Raw genomic sequence first — 24,938 nt, 5'->3', positions numbered from 1 at the left:
TAGCATATTCAAATGAACATTTATTTTATTATTCAGTAAAAACTGTTCTGACAATATTAGCTCTAAGTAATGAAAAAATGATGTGGGCCTTTACCATGAAAGACTACAGCATTTTATTATTAGGCTTCAGTTGAATTGGTTTCAAATCCCTCTCAGCAAGTCTATTGCCTTACAGAGGTTTAACAGGGGTGTCTGTCTGTCTTATTATATTGCAAAGGGGGGTTTATTTTGAACCTTCACATGCTCAGCCTATGAAGAGTAATTTTAGACATGGAAATGTAAACTCAGTCTGGCAAATTGAACATATACAAATTAAAAAGGAACCAACTCCAATGACTTGCTGAATAATTATCATACAATTAACATTGAAAATATTACATTCTGTGTAATTATTAAAAAATAACACCCTTTGTATGAAAGATGCATTACAAATGTTAAAACATATACCCAGGTCATATAGTAGTTTTTCTATAATTTCATTAACTTTCATTTCTCAACAAACAACCTGCTTATATCTGAGGCTAATTTAGATGCAGCTGCAGTTTTCTTCACTTGGCTTCTTTCTTTTGCTTGTTTTGCAGTTCTATATTAAATAATAATAATAATAATAATAATAATAATAATAATAATAATAATTACAAAACATCTATTATAGGCTTTTACTTGCACAAGCAGTTTCTCCAGTGACGATTGTAATGAAAAGTAAAATAGGCTACACAGTAATCTTAGCTGCTGACCACCATACACTGGTCTGATATGGTCTACCTGCCAGAACAGGCCTTCGGCTTGGTTCCTGATCATTTCATTCAGCTGAAAGAGGGATGCAGACACAGCATGTTACCTCGGCTTTCCCTTCTTTATGAGACAGTTGGTTAAATAGAACATGTTATTGTTTGTTATACAGTATATTTATTTGCAATGAATACCAACTTGTTGAATGTTATTTCATATTGTACTTTATTAGTATAAATTGCTCTTACAGTAAACTATATTGTATTTAAATATTGAACTTGCATCATAACCCTGTACTGCCCTGTAAGTCGCCTTGGATAAAGGCATCTGCCAAATAAATAAACATCCAAAAACTTGTGCTGTACCTAATCATTGCTAAAGAAAATACTGTGATTCAATTTGATCCATCCTCACTTTTGTTTGATAAATGCTATCACTTAAAGGGACACATGCAGTTACTTCAAAGATATTTTTACATTATGAACAGTGAATGCAATAACTTTTTTGGTTAATACGGAGATATGTTCACAATTAAAACCAATGCTTAGTATTTAATACTTTAAATGCGATTTTATTTTAATAATGCAATACATTTAGTAATATTCCATGGTACAAATTATCTTACTTGCATCAGAAATGTTTAAAAACTTTTTTTTTTTCAGCATTCATGTATTTTTGCAATAAAGGTATGGAGAGAATACAATTAGACAGACACACTACATCACAAAAGGACTGAAAAACAACTAAAGCCATTTTTGACATAACGCTGGCATTTTCAATTTGAAGAAAACCATTTGGGGTTTCTTGCAATTTTAAACCATTACACCCAAGAGACATACCAGCAACAAAAATCAATCCCTATTCATACAGTAAAGCCCTTTACCATAATTAGTAAAGTTCTGAGGCGCAGTTGTAAAAACTTGTGGTGCTATTGGAAAGCACCCACAGTGAATAACCTGTACAACTGCTAAACTGAATGGTGACCTGATCAATAATCGCTAAGTCTCTACAGTAAGCCCAAGAGGACTGTAACCTTCTGATACACTAAACTAACCGGATAGCTCAAATTCCACATGCCAGTAGTATTTACGATCCATTGCATTGGCCATTTCCCCTATTGGGAAAGTTATTATCCCAAATCTAACTGGCGCAGTACATTGATTTCTGTGGTGTTGCTTCTGCTTTTCAGAAATGGCAAACAATATTATATAACCTGCTGCTTTAGCTGTGGTATATAAAAATCAATTTGGGATCCTGAAGGCCTGTATTCCTTTCCCTTTGTTGACACACTGTTAAGCAGGTCAGAGGCATCCACGTGAACAACATTTATCATTTACAAGCACAAATCCAGAAGGCCCCCCCATGACTTAGTACAAAACCGTTCTCAGAAAACTAAATACAAGTATTGCAGTATTGTATAGCTAGTATGTTGAAGACATTGACAATAGAAAATAAAACATTTATCTGGTGGTCAATATTAAATCAAAACTTGCAGTATACTTTTTTTTTCAAAAGGGATAGTTCAGGGATTCATTTAATAGTAGAAATATAACATCAAAATAATGACTACAGTACCTATGATAAACATCATCAAACCGTCCCCTGCTTATTCAAAGCATTTTGATACAGCAAAGCAGTATTACAACTCTTGACAACCAACTAATCAAACTATGACTAAGGCTTCTGAGAGCACTGCAGCCTTCTAGTATGTTTTTAAGCATTTTAACCATCCATCATTTCCCAACACTGAAACTCTTTTTTGTTACATAAGCATTTGCCCTATTGTAGTGGTTTTTGTTTTGGCAATCGATACAAAGTGTGAGATTTGTATCCGATTTGAAATAAAAAGACGATGCAGCAGAATGTTACCTGATTGAGAGACAGCTGTGACATCCAGGTATTCTCCAGTATCTCCTTCCTGCTGACTCCGGGAGCGTCTCTGATGCGCTGGTAGAGTTCTTGGGCGTGGAGATTGCACAGCTGACAGACACTGTGCTACGTTTCGAATACCTTGACTCTCTTGTTGGACTGGTTGGAGTGCACCAAGAACTCCTCCTGGCACCTCTGGGAGCAGAAGCGGGTGTCCCAGGCAGAGTTCACCTGGAGGCTGGGCAGCTGGCAGCAGATGCACAGCAGGTTCCCTTCTGCATCCAGCGCCTGCAGGTAGCCCTTCTCCTGAGAGTCAGCCCTTCTCCTGAGAGTCAGCCGCTGTCTGCGAGGGCATGGCTGAGCTGGAGGCTACACTTTGAGTGGTGCCATTCACAGATTCTCCTTCAGCCCTGCATTACGAAATCACAATTTTACTAAAGCATAAAAACAGCAACATTGAACAAAATACCTGAAACAACAACAACACAGTGTTTAACAAGTACAGGTGAACAGAACAGTAAAAATAGGCTACATGTAGATCATGGACGTTATGTAATTGCATAAAGAGGTATTAAAGAAACAATGGACCCAAAACTTTTTAGCATGCTTCTAAATTGTGTTTCAATTTTTTTTTTGTAATTGGTATAGTACTGTACTACTGCTTAAGGCAGGTAACCAAGTGAAACTCAAAATATGTTTTCATTTGTGGATTGATAAAAGGCATTTTATAATGCTATATAAGCTATAGAAGATTAATTAATTGGAATTTAGTTATTATTATTATTATTATTATTATTATTATTATTATTATTATTTATTTCTTAGCAGACGCCCTTATCCAGGGCGACTTACAATTGTAAGCAAATACATTTCAAGTGTTACAATACAAGTGATACAATAAGAGCAAGAAATACAATAACTTTTGTTTAAGCAAAGTACAAGTGTGCCAAAACACAATTCAATAATACAGCAGATAATAGTGATAGTGACATCAGGATATGATTAAATAGTGATAGTTACATCAGAATATGATGTATAAATACAAAATGCTGCAGGTTAAACACTTGGCAGATTACAGTATTCTGAAGTACAGGATTAAATGCAGTAAAATAGGGGCCAGATAAGAGCAAAATAAAGCACATTTAAATGAAGGGTGATAGTGTCCCAGGATACAAACAGAGGAGTTCTACAGGTGCTGTTTGAAGAGGTGAGTCTTAAGGAGGCACCGGAATGTGATCAGGGACTGGGCAGTCCTGACATCTGTAGGAAGGTCATTCCACCACTGCGGAGCAAGGGTGGAGAAGGAGCGGGCTCTGGAGGCAGGGGAGCGTAGCGGAGGTAGAGACAGTCTTCTAGTGCAGGCGGAGCTGAGAGGTCGAGTGGGGGTGTAGGGAGAGATGAGGGTCTGGAGGTAGCTGGGTGCAGTCTGGTCAAGGCATCTGTAGGCTAGTACAAGAGTCTTGAACTGGATGCGAGCGGTGATAAGGAGCCAGTGGAGTGAGCGGAGTAGTGGAGTAGCGTGGGCGAAGCGAGGCAGAGAGAACACCAGGCGGGCAGCAGAGTTCTGGATGAGCTGGAGCGGACAGGTGGCGGACGCAGGGAGGCCAGACAGGAGGGAGTTGCAGTAGTCTAGGCGGGAGAGTACCAGGGCCTGGACCAGGAGCTGGGTAGCGTAGTTGGTGAGGAAGGGTCGGATTCTTCGGATGTTGCTCAGGAAGAATCGGCAAGTGAGTGCCAGAGTGGAGATGTGCTGGGAATAAGAGAGGCAGGGGTCCAGGGTGACTCCGAGGTTCTTAGCGGAGGAAGAGGGAGAGAGTGTGGTAGATTCCAGTGGAACAGAGATAGAGAGATCAGAGGAGGGGAAGGAGGAGGGAAAGAAAAGGAGGTCAGATTTAGAGAGGTTGAGTTTGAGGTGATGCGAGTGCATCCAGGAGGAAATAGCAGACAGACAGGTAGAGATACGGGAGGAGATGGTGGAGTCAGAGGTGGGGAAGGAGAGGAAAATCTGAGCATCATCAGCATAGAAATGGTATGAGAAACCATAGGATGCGATGAGGGGGCCCAGGGAGCGGGTGCAGAGAGAGAACAGGAGAGGACCCAAGACTGACCCTTGGGGGACTGCAGTTAAGAGAGGGTGAGGTGTGGAGGTTGCTCCACGCCAGGTTACCTGGTAAGTGCGGAAACCTGGTAAGTGTTGAAACTAGTAAATTCCCTCAAGAAACAGGTGTTGCTACAACTGTTTAAATAGCGTACCTGTCATTTTTCTTTTCATTGTTAACATTGTGACAACTTCTAACACTGTGTCTGTTTCAAAGCTCTTGTAAAAATGTCCGCTCTAGTGCACTAATAGTGTAAGGATTGTTGCCCACATCATCAAATAGGTAAAACAGCAATAACGATCCATGATGTGGTACGGAACAGAAAAGCCAGCGTACTTATGTTCTGCTTTTTTTAAATTGCTCTTCCTGCAGTGATTTAGAGGACAGATCTTAAACCCCAGTGCACTAGAGCGGCCATTTTGAAAAGAGCTTTGAAACAGACTTTAAAGTTATAAGTGTAAAAAGTTGTCAGGATGTTAACAATGAAAAGATAAATTACAGGTATGTTATTTAAGCAGTTGTAGCAACACCTGGGGATGTGGAACGCTATATCTTTTGGAACTCTGCTACTTACTCTTTAACGGGGATTGTGAGGAAGCAATCTGTATTAAAAAAAAAAAAAACCACCTGGTTTTCATTTTCAACACATTGTCACCCCCCCCCATCCATCAAGCATTTGCAGCTGCTGCTCACAAAAGGACACCTCTATGAGTCTGCTTCTCTTTGTTTCTACCATGGTTAAACAAAGTTTATTGAATTGACAGAATTTCAATACTACTTACCAGAGATTGACGTGCTGAGTTTCAATGGACTTTCACACAGCTTGCAGCTCCTTCCCATATGCTCTGCGTAAGGAACTCAGCAAGCAAACTCTTGTTCCCATGGCAACTTTTACCATCCAATGAGATTGTACTTTTTCAGACAGTGGATTAAACTAGACTTCTAAATATGTCTAAAGCTCTCTCAGTTTACAGAACATAAGAATGACTGAAAAGTCAGACACACCCTACTCCTTAAGACATCCCAAGTTGCCAGGCACCAGTTTTTCTGTGATGCGGGAGCTTAAAATTACATTGAGAATTAGACCTCAATGCAACAAGGAACTCATAATGTCTCAATCCAATCATTAACTAATATACAATTTACCAGGTGTCAGAAATTCTGGGTTTGATTGCAATCGTATTGTATTGTACAATTAAAACATACCGATCAGGGATTTCATTGGTTTGTTGAACCACCTTCATTCTGCTTTTCTTTGCAAACAACTCGCATGGTTCCTCCATCTTTCTGTACCTTACAGAGTGAAGCCTGCACCACATCCTCTTTGGTAAGGTATCTGAAAAACCAATGTACCAGAACCAAAGAGGTGATATCATGAAGACCCACGCCATGTCCACACATTAAGAACAAACAAGCTTTCCCTCAAACAGGGTACAGCAAACTGATTTTTTTAAAAATGACACGAAAGGTGTGACACCTCCTGATAATATGCCACATGCAAAGCAATAAAAGGCTGAGCTCGTGGGCCACAGATAATGTGCAAATTGATTCTGAAAAATATCAAAAACCTTTCTGCTTATAGCTTTGTGTGGTCCTCTTGAGGGACTATAGGAATGATTCTCTAACATTAGACTTTCACCTTTTAATGTAGTTTTTTTTTCTCACTTCTCATGATTGCATTTTTGTCTCTGCAGCTCCTCTTGAGAGATTGGAGCTGGCACAGTTGGATTCTGGAAATCTGCTGTTTATGATCTGTGGGGCTACTCCCAGGATGTAAAGAATCCACACAAACGAGACCTAATGGTTCCACTTTTTAATTTCAAACTAGGATAAAAAAAAAAAGAGAGAAAGTCTCTCAAGCAAAGTCTGTTCAGCAGTGTGCTGTTTCACCTGCTTAACAAGCATAAAGCTACCTGAGCTAAAGATAACTCTTCTGAGCCAGCGGGAGTTCTGTAAAATAAGAGAATTCTGCTGGCCTTCTTGTGCAGCTTTGTCTCTATGTGATGTCTTCCAGCACCAAGACTGGACTGCGTTAGATAAAGACACTTTTTTGCAGGACCCTCTGTTCATGGCGGTCAGACTGCTCCATTCCTGGACAAACCTCAGAATCTAATAAGAGCAATAAAAAAAACCTTTCCTTTATTGTAGTTTGGCATCTTTTCCTGGAAGTGCTTATAATTCTTTTTTTTTTTTTTTTTTTTTTTTTTACATACCTGTATACGGTTTTGTCTATTTTCAAATATCTCTGGCAAATCTTCCCAGTTTTCTGAGAGTGAGATAAAATTGCAGTTCAAAGGATCTCCATCCTAACATGCAAAGTTTATAACACATTATCTACAAATACTTCTTTGCATGTTTAACCACATTACAACTATACATCTCTGTACGTAGTAACACTGAACACTGGAAAAAAAAGAAAAAAATGTCACATCAAGTAAATTCCCTTTGCACCTTCGGTACCAGTTTTTGTTACAAGCTACACAACCTTATAGACTGCTGCATCAATCACAATATGTTAGTAGGAAAACAAGCATTGAAACCCCTCTGTGCCCACATTCGTTCTTTGTAGGCTTATTACTAGTTCATCTGCACTAATCTTGTTACAGATGTAAAGTGAACTCTTTCAACAAGGCATAAACCTGCAGAGAAGCTTGAACACAATTCCCACGGATTAGTAGACTTAAACAGTGTTCCTTACTGCTATTGACTGCAGTAGGTCCCATTTGTAAAGAACAGGAGAAACCGCAGAGTATAAATTGATCACCTTCAGATTAGCAGAATTCAACATAATTACATCGAATTAGCTTTTAAATTAAGTCAGTAATTAATTTATGTCTCTTTAAAATTTTAAGTAGCAAAGAATCCAATTCTGTTTTGTAATGGCTTTTGGACATACTGTACTCCCCCCCCCAAAAGGAGTTTTTCACCAGCAGTGTCACTCATCAAATACACTCCCAATAGCCAATCTGTGATTATACTGTAGTGCAGTACAGTAAAATATGAGAAATTCACAAATATGTAATATATAATCCTTTTGAACAAGCCTGGGTGACATGAAAGGGATAATATGTTTTTAAGTAATGGACTACTGAGAAGAAAACAAAAGTGGTTTAACCTAGAAACACAGACCTAATTCACAACTATTTAAGAACTGTTTTAAGCAGGGATAGAAACATTACTCCCATTGCATAGCATTTTGATTAATTCCTTGTTTTACTAGGAGTTTAAAAAGACACACCTGAACCTGTTACCTATACACTGGGGCTAATCAAGCACATATTAAAACATGGAATGGCTGAAAGTGCTATGCAACAGGAGCCTTATTTCAATCCCTGGTTTAAAAGAATGTTCTCTACATTTAAACTGATAGAATAGACTTTTAACCTTTTTTAAAATAGTTGGGAAAAGGTTTTGTGAACAAGCTTAAATTTAAATAATCAAAGAGTCCTAACACATTCCTTAAAACTGCTTTTTGTGACAAACATACCAAGGTGGTTTTAACAAAACCCCATGACCAACACTGAATTATGTACTGAATGATAGCTGTTGAAAGGTTACCATGGTGTAGAGATAGATCCTGTCTGTGTTTCTGCCGGCGCAGAACATTAGACCTTTGTAGACTGGAACACTGGCATTGTCAGACTCGCATACTGTCTCTACCAAAGAAAATATGCAATAAAATCACAATAAAGCACTGCATAAATGTTCATTTCCTCACACTTTATTATTGGCAATAAGAGAGAAAAAATCCTCCACCCCCTCCTCATGCCAAATCAGATACAAAATATATTAACACCTCAAGAACTAAAATGTGAAAAGCTAAATATGAACACATTATTTATCTTTGTGAATACAATATTTATGCTACTTTTGAGCATTTAATAGCAAGCTTAATAGAGATGAAGTACCTGTACAGCAGTACCTACAATAGTAAGTATGGAATTAATATAACACAAAATTACACACAGTACTTAATATATTTTATTTATATGAACAGAATTATTAAATAAACCTTATGTAAAAGTAGAGAACTACAACAACGCTGCATGGATAAGGATGTATTATTACATTTATATTAAGGGTGGCCTTTTGTATTCTTTGTCGTATGTGTTTGTAATTTTGAATAGTTCCAATTATTTTGTAGCCGTTACTGCACTCATCTTGTCCTTTTCACACACCCACATACCACAATGTAATATATTACAAAACTGTCATATAATAATTGGGATACATGTAGAAGGATTTAGAAGATAAAAGCATTCAGCTGTTTAATGTATTTCCTAGGTTTTCCGCATCTGCTGCTACTCTTCTTTATCTGAAAACTGCTAATACACATCTTTTTTAATGAAGTGCTATATTTAATTAATCTGTAACTTGTTGACTAAACATTCAAAGCCCTTTTATGCAACGCTTCTAAGAGTAAAGCTGCATGAAAATGAAAACACCACTGCTATCCACTATGCCTTTAAATGCGTTGGTGTTTTGGAACGGGATCTCATTTTTACACAGCGGTTTCTGTGGGAGAAAGGGTCAGAAAAGAAATAACGGTAGTCGTTATTTATTTATTTTTACTAAAAATATGTATTTCTGCACAGATGGGTAAGGGCTGACAATATCCTCAATGGCAGCAGAGCCTCTCCCCGACAATAGCTGGCATATCAATTGTCTTCAGATATGATTTCCTTTTATTAAAATGATCCACAGGATGACTGTACATTCCCTGGTTTCCAAGAAACCGTGACAGCACAAAATCAAAAGGTGTAAAATTCTAGATAATATAGATCACAAAACATGTAACAGAATGAAAATATATCAGACAATATTATCTTCTTTTGTAATTACCGTCTTCAATATTTTCAGACGGAGATTTATTGCATTGAGATTTTTCAGGTTTCTGTTTTTCAATTTCCATCTCATTAGTCTGCTCAGGATCCGTACGCGTGTTGCTGTCACTCTCACTGTCGGTGTCAGAAATAACAAGGCAGTCAGTCTGGGACAGGCCTTCTGGCACCTGCTCCTTCTCTGAGGTAGCTTTGTTGCTTTGCAGACTTTCTTCTTTGCTGGAGTCTGACAATACACAAGAGAGATATGGTGAGTTTATGCTTTTTGTAATAACCTTCTTCTAAAATATAATTTGCAAGTTTGGTGCATTGTTGATTAACTAAAAAAGGTTGTTTACCTAGATGTAAATTGGGTACAAAATCTAAAACCAACACATGTCATGACCCTAGGCATCCAAGAAGTGCTCAATAGATCTTTATGCTGATGAAACCATTATTTACCAAAGTACTTTCAGTAGTATCAGTGGCCCGAATAATCACTTGCATGCTTTAGCATCTTAGTTAAACATTGGTATACTGTTTAAATGACAAAAAAAACACATGCAAGTTTTTTTTTTTTGCAAACATCAGAAACTTTGCAAATTGTCTTTTTCCTGATTCATATACAATTAAATTTGAATTTTTTTGTTTTTTATGTTCAAATAAATGGTATCAAACATATTGTATTTATTTATTTATTTCTCAGCAGACGCCCTTATCCAGGGCAACTTACAATTGTTATACAATTTCACATTATTTTTACATACAATTACCCATTTATACAGTTGGGTTTTTACTGGAGGTCACAGGTCAAAGTGAAGGATACTTCCCAGAGGAGTTTCCATAACATTGAAAATGGATGTAATAGTACATAAAAAAGCAGCTGTGAACATATAAGCTCCCCTCATGGGGATGCTTAAAATCAGTGTTAGTGTAGCACTTGTGTACAACTGAAGTCAACAAGGAACACCACACACACGAAGGCTCAATGTTGGCCTGCTCAGTTTTTCTTGTATAATCTCTCATTCCTGTGCCCTTCTGAAACCAAAATAAACCATACAGTGTCTTGAAAAGGTGGCGAAACCTACTGCGAAGCAGGAGTTTGATTTTGTAAAAAGGTGAAAAAAGTCATTTTCCCTCTAGGCTCATTCTAATATAACTACTGCTATTGTAAAAGGGTGCGTAACTTAACTTACTGCTGCTATCGCGGCAGGTCTCACACACCTCACAGTAAGGCAATAAAGAGCTGTTAGTGTACGTGCAGGAGATACAGTTCCACTCCCTTTCCACAGCCGGTAGCTTTTTCCAAAGCAGTGATGCACCTTCTGAAACCCTTTGGGATCTCTGAAGTGAGACAGGGGAACTGGCTTTCCCAGCCCAAGACTTTCTCTTCTGTTTTCCAGAGTTTCTGATCATGGACTGGCTTAAACGTCTCACCCTTTTACTCTGGGGCTCAGTAGCAATCTCCAGTATCTCCTCGTCAGCTATTTCCTGGGATCCTCCCTTAGTCATAGTCCCTTCCTCAACTGACTGGTGAAGGACCGTCATCTCTGCCTTGTCTTCATCATTTGGTGTGCCAGCAGGGGACTCCTCTGTGGGTCTTTTCCTCTTATTTTCTTTGCCTGCCCTTGATGAAAAAAAGGTGCAAATGTCATGCTGTTTTTCTTTCTCAAACTAGGAAAGAGAAAATTGGCAAACAATTAACTGTGCTGTAATTAAACAGGATTTTTAACAAAATAAATGTAACATACATACAGTACATGAACACATTAATATATATATACAGATGTGCTCAAATTTGTTGGTACCCCTCCACAAAAAACGAAGAATGCACAATTTTCTCTGAAATAACTTGAAACTGACAAAAGTAATTGGCATCCACCATTGTTTATTCCATATTTAATAGAAATCAGACTTTGCTTTTGATTTTTTATTCAACATAATATTGTAAATAAGAAAACAAATGAAAATGGCATGGACAGAAATGATGGGACCGCTAACCTAATATTTTGTTGCACAACCTTTAGAGGCAATCACTGCAATCAAACGTTTTCTGTAGCTCTCAATGAGACTTCTGCACCTGTTAACAGGTAGTTTGGACCACTCTTCCTGAGCAAACTGCTCCAGCTGTCTCAGGTTTGATGGGTGCCTTCTCCAGACTGCAAGTTTCAGCTCTTTCCATAGATGTTCGATAGGATTCAGATCAGGACTCATAGAAGGCCACTTCAGAATAGTCCAATGTTTTGTTCTTATCCATTCTTGGGTGCTTTTAGCTGTGTGTTTTGGGTCATTATCCTGTTGGAGGACCCATGACCTGCGACTGAGACAGAGCTTTCTGACACTGGGCAGTACGTTTCGCTCCAGAATGCCTTGATAGTCTTGAGATTTCATTGTGCCCTGCACAGATTCAAGGCACCCTGTGCCAGGTGCAGCAAAGCAACCCCAAAACATAACCGAGCCTCCTCCATGTTTCACTGTAGGTATGGTGTTCTTTTCTTTGAAAGCTTCATTTTTTCGTCTGTGAACATAGAGCTGATGTGACTTGCCAAAAAGCTCCAGTTTTGACTCATCTGTCCAAAGGATTCTCCCAGAAGGATTGTGGCTTGTCAATATGCATTTTAGCAAATTCCAGTCTGGCTTTTTTATGTTTTTCTTTCAAAAGTTGAGTCCTCCTGGGTCTTCTTCCATGGAGCCCACTTTCGCTCAAAAAGCGACGGATGGTGCGATCAGAAACTGACGTACCTTCACCTTGGAGTTCAGCTTGTATCTCTTTGGCAGTTATCCTTGGTTCTTTTTCTACCATTTGCACTATCCTTCTGTTCACTCTGGGGTCGATTTTCCTCTTGCGGCTGCGCCCAGGGAGGTTGGCTACAGTTCCATGGACCTTAAACTTCTTAATAATATTTGCAACTGTTGTCACAGGAACATCAAGCTGCTTGGAGATGGTCTTGTAGCCTTTACCTTTACCATGCTTGTCTATTATTTTCTTTCTGATCTACTCAGACAACTCTCTCCTTTGCTTTCTCTGGTCCATGTTCAGTGTGGTGTACACAATGATACCAAAACAGCACAGTGACTACTTTTCTCCATTTAAATAGGCTGAATGACTGATTACAAGATTGGAGACATGTGTGATACTAATTAAAGAAACAAATTAGTTTGAAATATCACTATAATCCAATTATTTATTATCTTTTCTAAGGGGTACCAACAAATGTGTCCAGGCCATTTTAGAATATCTTTGTAGAATAAGCAATAATTCACCTCTTTTCACAGCTTCTTTGCTTTATTCTATGACATACCAAAGGCATGCAAGTATACATGATAAAATAGCTTTTAATTTCATCACTTTTCAGGAGGAATGAAGCATTATTTCAATGAGCTGTAAGGGTACCAACAAATTTGAGCACGTCTGTATATATATATATATATATATATATATTTTTTTCTTTACTCGGCATAAAACTGCATCCTTATAAGTGCATGTTGTGCTAAGTAACTTCCAAATGTTTCATTACAAAAAAAAAATCTTTGATACTTAAAGATAAGATTTTCATATGCAAATCTGGGCTCAGTAACGTCAGAAAAACAAAAATATTAATATAATAAAAGTACAAGAAATTGCTCTTCTCCCATGAAAACATGGAATCTATTTTTATTTTAAAATAACTAAGCTTTTATATATATATATATATATATATATATATATATATATATATATATATATATATATATATATATATATATTTAAATACAATTTCTTAACATGTGTTTTTGCTATTTTAAAAATGTAAAGCAACCCACTTTCAAGTATACAGTTAGACATGCTATGGGTTAATGTATAATTTTATACTTGAAACAATGTGATAAATAGGGTTACATATTCCTCGTTTAAATATATCTATGCAAGTGTTTTCAGTTATTGCAAGCCTGGTGGCGTATTTTAAAGTACAGTTTTACATTCACTAAGAAAACATACCCTTATATAGTTCATCTATAACTGTGAAAACACTCAAAAGGTTAGAGTGTGTAGGGATTCTAAATCAAATGTATACAATTATTTCACAAACCCATTTACAACAAAAATAGAGGTAGCATGCTATAATTGTCACGCTATTATCCACTTTACCCAGTTCCGAGTACTGCGCCAGTGGGTGTCATTTTATGGTAATTAGAGAGGAGCAATGCTAATATTTCAGATGTCATGTATCATAAGAACTATACTATGAATTTAAAATAAATCATCTCAGAGGACGGTTGAATGTAATTATTTGTAAAAGTTTTCCTTATTTGCTCATTGCACTACTAATTCAATTGAAATGTATTGTTTAAACTAGGTACTATTATTATTAGGCATTTTGTTTTCTGCCTCACCCAGCAATGCAACCAACATTTATCAATAGCTTCACTGTAATATGACCTTCAAGTTAAAACAAAATGTGCTTGGTAAAAGGTGTGCTATTTTAACTCCAATCGAAATACGTCTGTATTCACATACTTTACAACAGAGGTTTGATTCTGTGGTCCTATAAAGCGTAAGAAAAGGCTTTAATGACTGAGCTTCAGAGTCTGGCTTGCTGCTGAGATTTCTATAAAAAACAAACAAAAAAAAACATATTTGTAATTTGTATTAATAAATAAATGTACAGGTAAAACAGACTCAAATGTTTTGACAATTTGTGAAATGCCTGAGAATGTTCTTGCTCTTTGCCTGGTTGGGGTAATTTTATTTTATAATTTTTATGTTGAGTTTCATTGGAACTTGCATTATTAGTTTTGATGTTTTGCAGTGAGCATTTCTTAATACAAGGCTTGCAACACTATTACAGAAGATTAGAAAGTGTATTTTTGTCTCAGTAAGGTGATGATTCTTGAATTTGTGCCTGGAATTTGAACAATTTTAACAATCAGTACAGACGGGCACTGGCATACCTCCTCCAGTCGTTGCACCTCTGATGATAAAGTGTGAAAATCTCTAATATTAGGAGAAATGAGCATGTTCTAGTTTTACATGTAGCAGGCATTAACCTTGTATAGGTGGTAATAGATCACATTACCACCAAATACTGTTAGTCACGTTGGCAGGGGAGGTCAAATGTAGAATTTAGTGAAGTTAGAAAATAAGATAAAAATGCCAGCGAGTGAAATTAACTATTGTATCATATAGGCATGAGAAAGGTGAAAAAAAAGGCATTTCTGTTTCACTTGCAATCTAAAATAGAACAGGTTAGTTCCCACATACACTTTTATCTTAATCAAAATCCCACTTCTTAAACAGCATGCAACATCTTAGAAAAATATCAACAATGCTCTACCCCTCCTAATGATTGAATCATCAGTAAATATGAAATAATTAGGAATTCAAATTGATCAGCTGTCTATTGTAATTACTTTCTTAGGCTTTCCATGTTTGTAGAGACTTAAAGCAGAGGAAGTTATGATAGATTATGGCAGATAATTATTTCATTACGAGCTAGGCAACCAAATGTCAGGTCGTAGCTTTCCATAGGCAAGTTAATAAAAAAAGAAGCATAGACCCACTCATAAAATGAAAACAAATGATCCACACAAGCATTATATTATCTTAACATGAATGCAGGTTCAGTCGTTTAAAGGGTATTTTTATGAAATGATCTCTTTAAAAGGTATAATTTTGTGAAGATGCTGGAATCTTGCTGTGAAGCTTCTAGAATAAGGTAATGTAGGTTCCAGCCGAGCTCTCCTTATTAAGTAAGGCAGCAGCATATTAATGTCTGCTTATTTAATTCTGGTGTTGGAGACGATATAGAATGTCAGCATCTGCATTTTTATAACATTATTGTCACTGCACCATTACAAATGGGAAATAAAAAAACTGATCCTAGAAATTATTTTTTGTAGCAATGGTTTACCCGACATTTATTCTTTGATAACTGTATTTCAGATGATTTATTTAATAACTTTAAATTCAGCATCTGTCAGAAGCCTATTAAAAATGGATTACATAATGCTAGTGAAATACAGTTGCAGTTTAAAGTATTGGCACCCTGCGCTTATTATACCATAATTCAAGGTAACAGATTAAGGACAAGCATTTAATAAACTTTAACCACTTTTTAATACTGTAAAACAAAAAGCAACACACACAATTTCTAGTAATTTAACAAATAATCTTTATCAAAAAAGAAACTAATTTAATTTAAAGCATTCGTTCATTACAAAAGTATTGGCACCCTTGCTTTAGTATCTCATGTGTCCTTTAACTTTATTACAGGTTTCAGACATTTAGGATAATTCTTAACCAGTATGTTACATCTTGTTGGTGAAATGGACCCATTCTGGACCCATTCTGTCTTGCATATTTCCTTTAGCTCAGCCAGATTGAATGCACAATGCTTGGCTACAGCTTTTTTTCAGATCAGTTCAAAGCATTTCTATTGGATTGAGATTTGGTGATTGCTAAGGCCATCCCAGAACTTTTATCTTCGTTTCCAGAGATATGTTTTGGGTTGTTGTCATGGTCGAAGATAAACTGCCTATGAGCAGATGGTATCATTGTACTTTGTAGAATGTTTTGATACATGACTGCAATATTAGATTTTCAAACACATGAAATGTCTCCAGTTCCTGAACTGCTAAACCCCCCCATATCATGATCGAATATCATATCATTTACATGTTTAACTATAGGTACAAGGTTTTTTTTCATTGAAGGCTTTCCCTTTTTTTCTCCAAACATATTGTGGTCCATTTTTGGGGAAAAGTTATATTTTAGTCTCATTGGACCACAGACATTTGTTAAAGAATGCTTCAGATTCCTGTTGATATTTCTTGGCAAATTTTAGACAGTTTGTTCTATGCATTTTCTTTGCAAGCGGTTTACAGCGAGGTATACAACCCTTCTGTGTTCCGGTCCATCTGTACAGTTCTTCAGTTCTTATGCTTTCTTTAAGTTCTTGGCTGTTAATCTTGCATTTTTTATTTTTAGCTGCTTGGACAATTCCACTACATGCTGTACCTGTAAATTTTCTTCGGACACCCACTTCTTTCAAGTGTTTCAGTTGAATTTGTTCTGTGGTACTATAGCTCTGATTGTGGATTTTGGTATTCCATATTTCTTTGATACAGTTCTGAGCCATTTCCTTTGTTGTAGCTTGCTACGAGTGCTTTTCTCAAATGTGAATCCAACTTCTTCGTCTTGACTGTCATCTGCAAAACGTTCTTCTTCAACAGACATTGGTAATAATTACCTCTGAACTTTATAATGGTTACTGTGTAATGGTTTTCATCAAAAGTTCAATTCATTTTTTACAATGTATATTTTTTATAAAGATTGTTTGTTAAACTACCAGCAATTGTGTATTTTGGTCTTTGTTATATTAATAAGTGGCTAATGTTCACTAAATGCTTGTATTTAACATGTTTTCTTGAATGATCTTATGTTAAGTGTAGGGTTCCAATACTTTTGTATGTCACAATAGGTGTCAGATGACTAATTTTCATTTATATATTACATATGAATTCAAATTATTTAAAAAACATATACAGTATATTTCAAGAACACATGCAGACTCCTACATTACATTATAACTTTTATTTATTATTTCCTAGGTCTTACATAAGAGCATTGGAGTCCAAGCACCGGCAAAGTTGAGAAAATCCCACTTTTCCTTGTCCCCGACATCTGCTTTCAAATGTTCCTTTTTACCATTTTACTGTCACTTTTGCCTGCAAAGATACAAGCAAGCATAACAAAATCAAGTTCCATGACCTAGCCAGTTGATTATGATTGTCATTTCATTATAAGTTCATACTTCATATTGCTATATACATGTAAACTAATGGTTTTGCTTTGTTGCACTGCATCAGTGGGACTGACAGCTGAGCTTGTACTGACTAGGATGTTTATATTCACATAAACGTAACAAAAAAAAACCTTGAAGGAGAATGTCAGAAATGTAATTGAAGTCAACATTTTATTTTAGTCGTCATTACCTTAGAAATGGGAAAACATCACAACATTTATTCTGAAACAGAACTTTAATAAAATAAAATAAAGGCTACTGGGAACATGGCATTGACTGCTTACAAAACTTAATGACAAGGTACATTAGAAGCAAAATATATGGGTCTTTATATGGTATCCCTTACCCAACAAACATTTAAAATAAAAATGTAAAAGAGTACCAAGAAAATGATCACAGCATGTATACCAGTAATACAATACATTGGCATGCATAGTTTCATTAAACACAGATGAGCGGTTCCTCAAACACATCAGGGAGATAATAATGTCTGTCTTAATCCTGACTTAATCCTCACATCTTCAGGGATAACAGTCATGTTTATAGGCCTTTTTGTTTTTCGTAATCTTTTAAAGCCTATTTTTATTCTCACTCACACAGCACGCCTACCTTGCGATTTAACATCCCCCACATGACTGTGTTGAACGTTCCTTTTGCAATAAGATAGTGAATATGGACAGAACTGCACTGGCCGATTCGATGAGCTCTGTCTTCAGCTTGTTTTATATGGCCAGGGTTCCAGTATAACTCAGCAAATACAACACGGGTAGCGGCAGTAAATGTTAATCCCTGACAAACAAGAAGAGAGATTGGTGTGAGAGTGTGGGGTTAACAAGGAACAATACAGCATGACTAGAAAACTGCAATTGAAATTATTGTAATTTCACTAAATATATACATATTTTTAAATAAAAACATAGGGAAAAAAAACTTGTAGGATGCTAATTATGACGTATTCTTTATTATGAATTAAATATGCAATTTAAATTTGGATTTTAAAGATGTTCTCATTTTCACATAAGAATGAGCCGAATAAAACACTTAAAACTAAGTTTAATTGAAATTATATATGTAGTCTAACCTACAGTAAACATTGCTGAGGTGGACGACATTGCTGTCAAGTGTTCAATACTAATCAGATTAGTCAAAATAACTCTCAAAATCATTATTTTGTACATCGTCTGCTTATTCCCCAATTTACAAAAGCTGCAACAAAAAATATAATATATCATCTATATAAATAATCAATTTATCTGGAGAACACATTTTGCTCCATTTCTCTTCAGCTAATAGACACTTATAGATGTCTGTTTAACTTTTCTCATCAGCATACCTGCCCAGCAGCCTGTATACTCAAGACAGCTACTCGTGTATTTGGGTCATTCTGAAACTGACGGACAAGGTGGATCCTTTCAGATGACGAAACATTTCTGTGTATATGAATGTACCGAACTTGGATAAGGCAGTTAAAAAAAAAAATGTAGTTCTGTATCTTCAATTTTAAATATAACAATACTGTATAGCCATTTCATATTTCAAAGAAATAACGTCTGTTCTCCCTTTATGCATCACAAAAGCTGTAAAATGTAAAAAAAAAAACAAGGAAAATGGGTACTTAATTTCCTCCCCTTCTGTTTTAAAAGCTGTACCCTCCAAATGTTATCTTATGCAAGAGCTGACAGTCATTTTGTGTGTTAGGAATCAGTCTGTCAAATGAAATGGACGTTGTCAGGGATCCTTGAAACATTACATTAAAACTAGTGAATAATAATTTACAATACCACAGCACATTAATTAAACTTGGAATGCGTGGATAGCAGTATGATGAACATTTCCAAAAAGTGCAAAGGAATAGATTTAATTTATAGCCTGATCTTCTGTGATGGGAATATTCAGATGTTGAGATCCTAGCTTTAATGAGATTGAGACATCTGTGCCTGACTACTTAAATGTGCAGGGTGTTCTATTTCTAGCATTTTACTGTTAATAGGAAATTATAAATCTGATAGTCTGGTAATTCTCACACTAGAATGTGTGTTAATGTAAATTTCATCATTTGCCATCTTGTTCACACATTCCTGCTGTTCTATTAATATGGACTGTGAGGCATACTTCACCGTGGCAGTAAATCTGAACATTAAAAAATAAAATGAATAACTTCCTTAAATCCACCATATTTACTTTCAGAAATACTTTTTTTAAGTCCAAATCTAGAACATTAAGATATAGCTATTACATTGACAATGGTGGTGTCTCGAAATCAGATTCATCCACCTTTTCTGGACTAAATAAGAATAATGAGAATTCAAATTTCAATGATTCTGAATAATAAATAAATTTGGAAGCTTTGCCTGTTTAATTTGTATAGGAAACCTTCAATTATGTTAACAGTGGATAGGTTAGGTATAGATTTTACCTTTGCTTCTATGACAGCTTCTGTGCAAGCCTGAAGCATTGTGAGATGATGAGCAAACACCAAAAACTTTAGCTTTTCATTTTCCAGCATCATTGTGATGTAGTCCTTCAGAGCGCCGGCCTAAAAAAACAGGTATTAATAACTTCTGACGTTGACTCATTTGAACATCAAGAATCCTCACAAGGTAAGCCACCTTGCTTGCGGCTATCCATTTATTCTGTGGGTCTGCGGTTCAATATAATAAATCTCTTTTGCAGGTGTTCTTAACAATGGTTTAGGTATAATTTGGTGTTAGTCATGAGTCGCACCAAATCACAATACAAAGAAGTTCCAAACGCATAAGTTAGGCAGCATTTGTTAAACTATATGACTAATGTAACTGTCACCTAGAAGGAAACACTTAAGGGGCACAAGATTTTTTAATCTATTTTTACATTTAGCCCTCAAGAAATGTTGCTTTGTAATTCAAGTTGTAGAGACGTGCGTGTAGAAAATAAGTGTCTTTGTGGGAAAGAAAATTGAGCTAAATCACAGGAAAAAAAACCTTTACATACAATATTGGTCCCCCTTCATGGCTATTAGGTGGTATGGCTATGAATCTTATTTCCCAAACCATTCAATCTATATTTAGAGAGTTTAGATTTTGTTTTGGTGTAGTAATTCCCTTGAATCATCTGCTCCATCATTTTCAGTGATACCTGCTGAGAGCTTCATCCTAGCCAGTGTCTATCAATATCAACTCCTGGGACAGCTGCAAACATCCAGCTTAACAATTGGCAGTTTTCACAGCTGGTATTTCTAAAGGTTTTGCACCTTTAATTAAAGCACAGCATTTAAAGGACTTTTAAAAGGCAGCATCTGATCAAGTTCTTTTCTAGCTGGGTGTTCAGAGTTCTTATTACTGTGGTTGGGTTATACTTTTAAATTGGTTCCTAAAGCCTACAATCTGTTCTCCCTCCAAAATAACTTTGTGTAAATAAAGTGCATTAAAGTCTTCATCCTTGGACATCATCTGACAGATGTTTGTGGATAAAAATAAAACCTGGCTTGTTTCCCAATCCTGTAACTTGGCATTCTTGCATTAGAAATGAAAATAGTGCAGGTAAGAAACGCAGAGCACATGCACCTTCAGTTTCTCCAGCAGAGCTTTCCGAGTTAAGAAACCCGAATATCCATGTCTTTCTGATCAATTGTCACTGCATACTCACTGGGAAACAACAGAACAGGCACATCCAAACAGATCCTCTCCCCCCAGATAATCAGCCAATAATATATATATATATATATATATATATATATATATATATATATATATATATATATATATATATATATATATATATATAGGGGTTCTAATGTATATACTGCATTTACTCAATTTTAAGGTTGGGTGGAACAAAATGCACAGAAACAAACTTAAAGTTGCTCAAAGAGCACAGTATCCATTTTGCATAAAAATACAATAATAATACAGAAATCTAAAAATAAAATATTCCTTTATAGTGGTTTTAATTTGTCATGTTATTTTCCATTCCAACAGGGTGCTGTGCAATAAAAAACTCACGTTAAAAAAGTTTTAAAATTCTGATTTATAGGTTTTACAGAATAGAGATACATTTTTACCATCACTAAAGTGATTCAGATATATCACTAAGATTTTCCAAGAGGCAGCTAAACCACATATCACACTCAGATGAACCTCCCTTAAACGTGAGCTATTGGCCAGTAAATATTCATCTGCTTCAGTCACAGCACAGTGCGCTTAATTTGTCATGGCAAATGTTTTGGGATGTCATTTGCCATTTTTTAACTAGCCATCATGACACTGTGAAGGTCAATTACACTTGCCTTTATAATTTGTAAAAGATCTACTGTAAGCAGAGCTTGTCTTTATGTTTTATAAGTGTACTTAATGTTAACTGTCCAAACTTTAGTTCACAAAGATTTTTTAAACTACTTATGGATTAACTGCTCATTTGTAGAAGTCCCTCTATCGGTTTCTCAGGCTTCTAATTAAAATGCTGCAGACAAGCGAGGGATAATATATTATGTGTGGATTTTTGTCAAGTTTTAATCAAACAGTGAGAAGAAGCAGAAGACTTGAAGTAAAACTGTTAAGTATCCTGTGCCCTTTAGACAATGGCAAAGCGCTTGGCAAAAAAACAAAAAAACAAACATTGCATCTTTCCCAAGAAAGTCATTTTTAAGACCGCAAAGAAATGACAAATTAAAGCTAATAATCTTATAATAAACACAAACATAGGGTGAGTTTGATGATTTACATACAGGTTATTTGACTGCACAATTTTAATTAACCAAACACATTATACATGTTTAGGCTTCCTGAGGATTTGATGCACCATAAAACCAATTAAACTATTTTTCTTACAATAGAAACACAACTATTATGTCTTTCCTCTGATTTGTTAAAACACCTTGCTTAGTCTTTCACACACAAGAATAATATTTCCATTCCAGTCAACAGGCCCCACAAAGATGTTTGTTTGAAACTGATGCTTACAAAGGTTTGATATTTCAACCAGAAATACCCATGACTTACAATTAGCAAGTTCATAAAACTGCCAATAAATGCAACGTGGTGAGAAACAAGGAGTTCAGGTGAAAGTGACACATATTACCTATAAATAGGTGCTGTCTGTACCTTGGCGATTGCAGTCTGTTTGTACATGCGCATAATGAGTCCCATGACTTCCACAAAGGAGTTATCAGTCCCTGCAATACCCGAATCCAGTGCTCTCATTAATTTCTCCCACTCCTCGAAGCTGGCACTCGCTTCCTACGTGGGAGGAAATAACAGGGTTTTTTTTTTTTTTTAGCTATAAAGGGCAAAACAATTAATGGAACTGAATAATGCCCTACTTTCCTTCATATAGAAAAAATAGGTAGCAAAAAAAAGAGAAAATTCCCAGAGATACCAGTCTGTTCCTAGTATAAAACGTCAAAGCAGGGTAGGTCAGTCACATGGTATTACCAATTATAGAAAGCTTGTGACAACCAGGGGGCGAAGATGGAAACTCTCTTAGCCAACATAATAAATCAAAGACAGATAGCTTGCTCTCAAGGTGAAACGCAAGTAGTATTTAGGAAGTTAGAAAGTCAGGAATCACGTGAAAGGATAAGCAATTGAGGACAAACCCCATTCTAAATTAAAAAGTAAGTACAAATATCCAAGTTTCTTATATAATAAAATTCCATTAGGTGCCTTTTCAATTCTGAAGCCCTGTTGTGCAAAACATTTAGGTGGCAATGCAATTGGTGCTATAGATACTGTGTACATTAGGGTATACATATATTATTACACAATACAACAATCAAATCCATTTTAACCAATGATATAATAATAATATAACTTAAAACATGACAAGAATCTATTATTGTCAGGCTGTAACACTATTGTTATCAGTAAGCTGTTATTTATCTAACAATTTACTATGCATTGTTACAACATCCGCTTGGAGAGAGAACATTTAAATACTAGCACAGTACATAGGCTAATTTAATAAGTCTACGCGGCAGGTGGACTGCCTTTCTGGAGTGTGCAATTCACAGGCTTGCAGTCCCCACATTTTTCATCCTGTCAAGTAATCTGACCTCTCTGCAGGTTCTACCTCTTCTCTGTACACTGAACAATAGCCAAGAGAAAAAATACAAGCTTTTGCTATACCTTTGCATTAATTTAAATTGATTTATTTTCCTTTGTTGTTTTAAATATGAATCTCTCCGGATTCTGGTACACAGTGTTTTCTAAACCCATAGAAGGCACTCTTCTATGCTCAAAGAAAGAATTCCTTAATTGGGAACAATAAATTAATTTAACAACAATCCCCTAAAGTGAAGAATTTGTATTTCATCGGTTTCATTTTTGACAGTCCGTTAAAATTAGTGGCGACAAAAAGTGTATCTTTTTCGAAACACACACAAATATATTTTGGCAATAGCTGAACAATATCAAGTAATTTTCACCTCCATATACTTCAAACAGGATTTATAAAGACAGATTCAATCATAGACCTGACTATATACCCCCCAAATGCAAATAATAAAAGGCCAATATAGAATAATGGAAACTACATTTGTGTATCTAATTTATAGTGGTACACAAGGGTGAGCCGAAATTACCTTTAACAAAACCTGAAGTAATTACCTTTAACAAATCTGAAGAGGTAAGGTATTAATTAAATGTAATAAAACATATTCATTATTTAAACACAATACAATATAATCCCTCGGTTTCCCTTTTTTGAACAAATATCTGAGATCCAATCACTAACAATCTGACAGTTATTTAATATAGAACCTGTTGTGACCAAACTAAAAGTCATTTTTATATAAGCAATTATTTGTCTTACCTTTCTTTTAGCATTTTGATATGAAATAGTCCCCCCCCCTCCACCCCTAGTGTCCTCAGAAATGAGACATATTTTCATTGTCAGTTAGTTTACGGCCTCAGTACGGCAGTAAAAAATGCAAGCACCCCGGATGAGAGGAAAATTCGCTTCCAAGAAGCTTTTAAAATACTGGGTTGGATGGTGGTTTTAAAATAAGGAAGTTAATTGCAAGTGACTGGGACTCGGTTGTAAAAGATGAGGGAAGAGCAGCTTTTGTTGTTTTGAAATCAACACATTAATAAATAGAGAGAACAAATATATTTGAATATATGGGAATTTAAGAGAGAAATCTTGGACTTTTTCTGGGATGGACTGCATTGACTAAGACAGAGCATGCTCTACCTTACCCAGGAGGAGGGCGGGCAGGGTCTCATCCACATTGCCAACCGCATTGCTGCTTTTCGCTTGCAGGCCCTGCAAAAACTATTGTACTCTACTGAGAAACCCCCCTGGAGAGAGTTGGCTCTGGCGTTTTTTCGCCAGATAGGAGGATTAGGTTTGGACAGACACTTGTTTTTAATGGACACCACCAGATTGCCTGAGTATTACAGGGGGGTACTGAGAGCATGGTTAAACCTGTGTGTGGAGAAAGAAAAAAGAGCAATGGATTTGTACTGGGTGCTTGAAGAGCCTTTTGTTTTTAATTCTGTTTTCAAAATGGGACTGTGTCAATCTCCTACTTTTGAAAACACCCTGATTAAAGGAGGAATAATGAAACTGGGGCATATAGTAGATATAATAAATCATACCTGGAGGATCACGGAAAGTTTAGCGGATGCACTGGCTCTGTCTGTGAGGGTGGCTGGCAT

At 36.1% G+C, this 24,938-nt stretch overlaps 1 pseudogene; it reads right to left on the bottom strand.

Moving 5' to 3' along the window:
• Positions 1–486: 486 nt before the first annotated feature.
• LOC117406643 (DNA annealing helicase and endonuclease ZRANB3-like) lies at positions 487–24,938 on the bottom strand (annotated as a pseudogene).

The sequence above is a fragment of the Acipenser ruthenus genome, chromosome 10 (genome assembly GCF_902713425.1).
Source record: "Acipenser ruthenus chromosome 10, fAciRut3.2 maternal haplotype, whole genome shotgun sequence".
Taxonomy (NCBI): domain Eukaryota; kingdom Metazoa; phylum Chordata; class Actinopteri; order Acipenseriformes; family Acipenseridae; genus Acipenser; species Acipenser ruthenus.
Note: the sequence above shows the minus strand (reverse complement) of the source record. Positions and strands in the feature narration are given on the sequence as shown.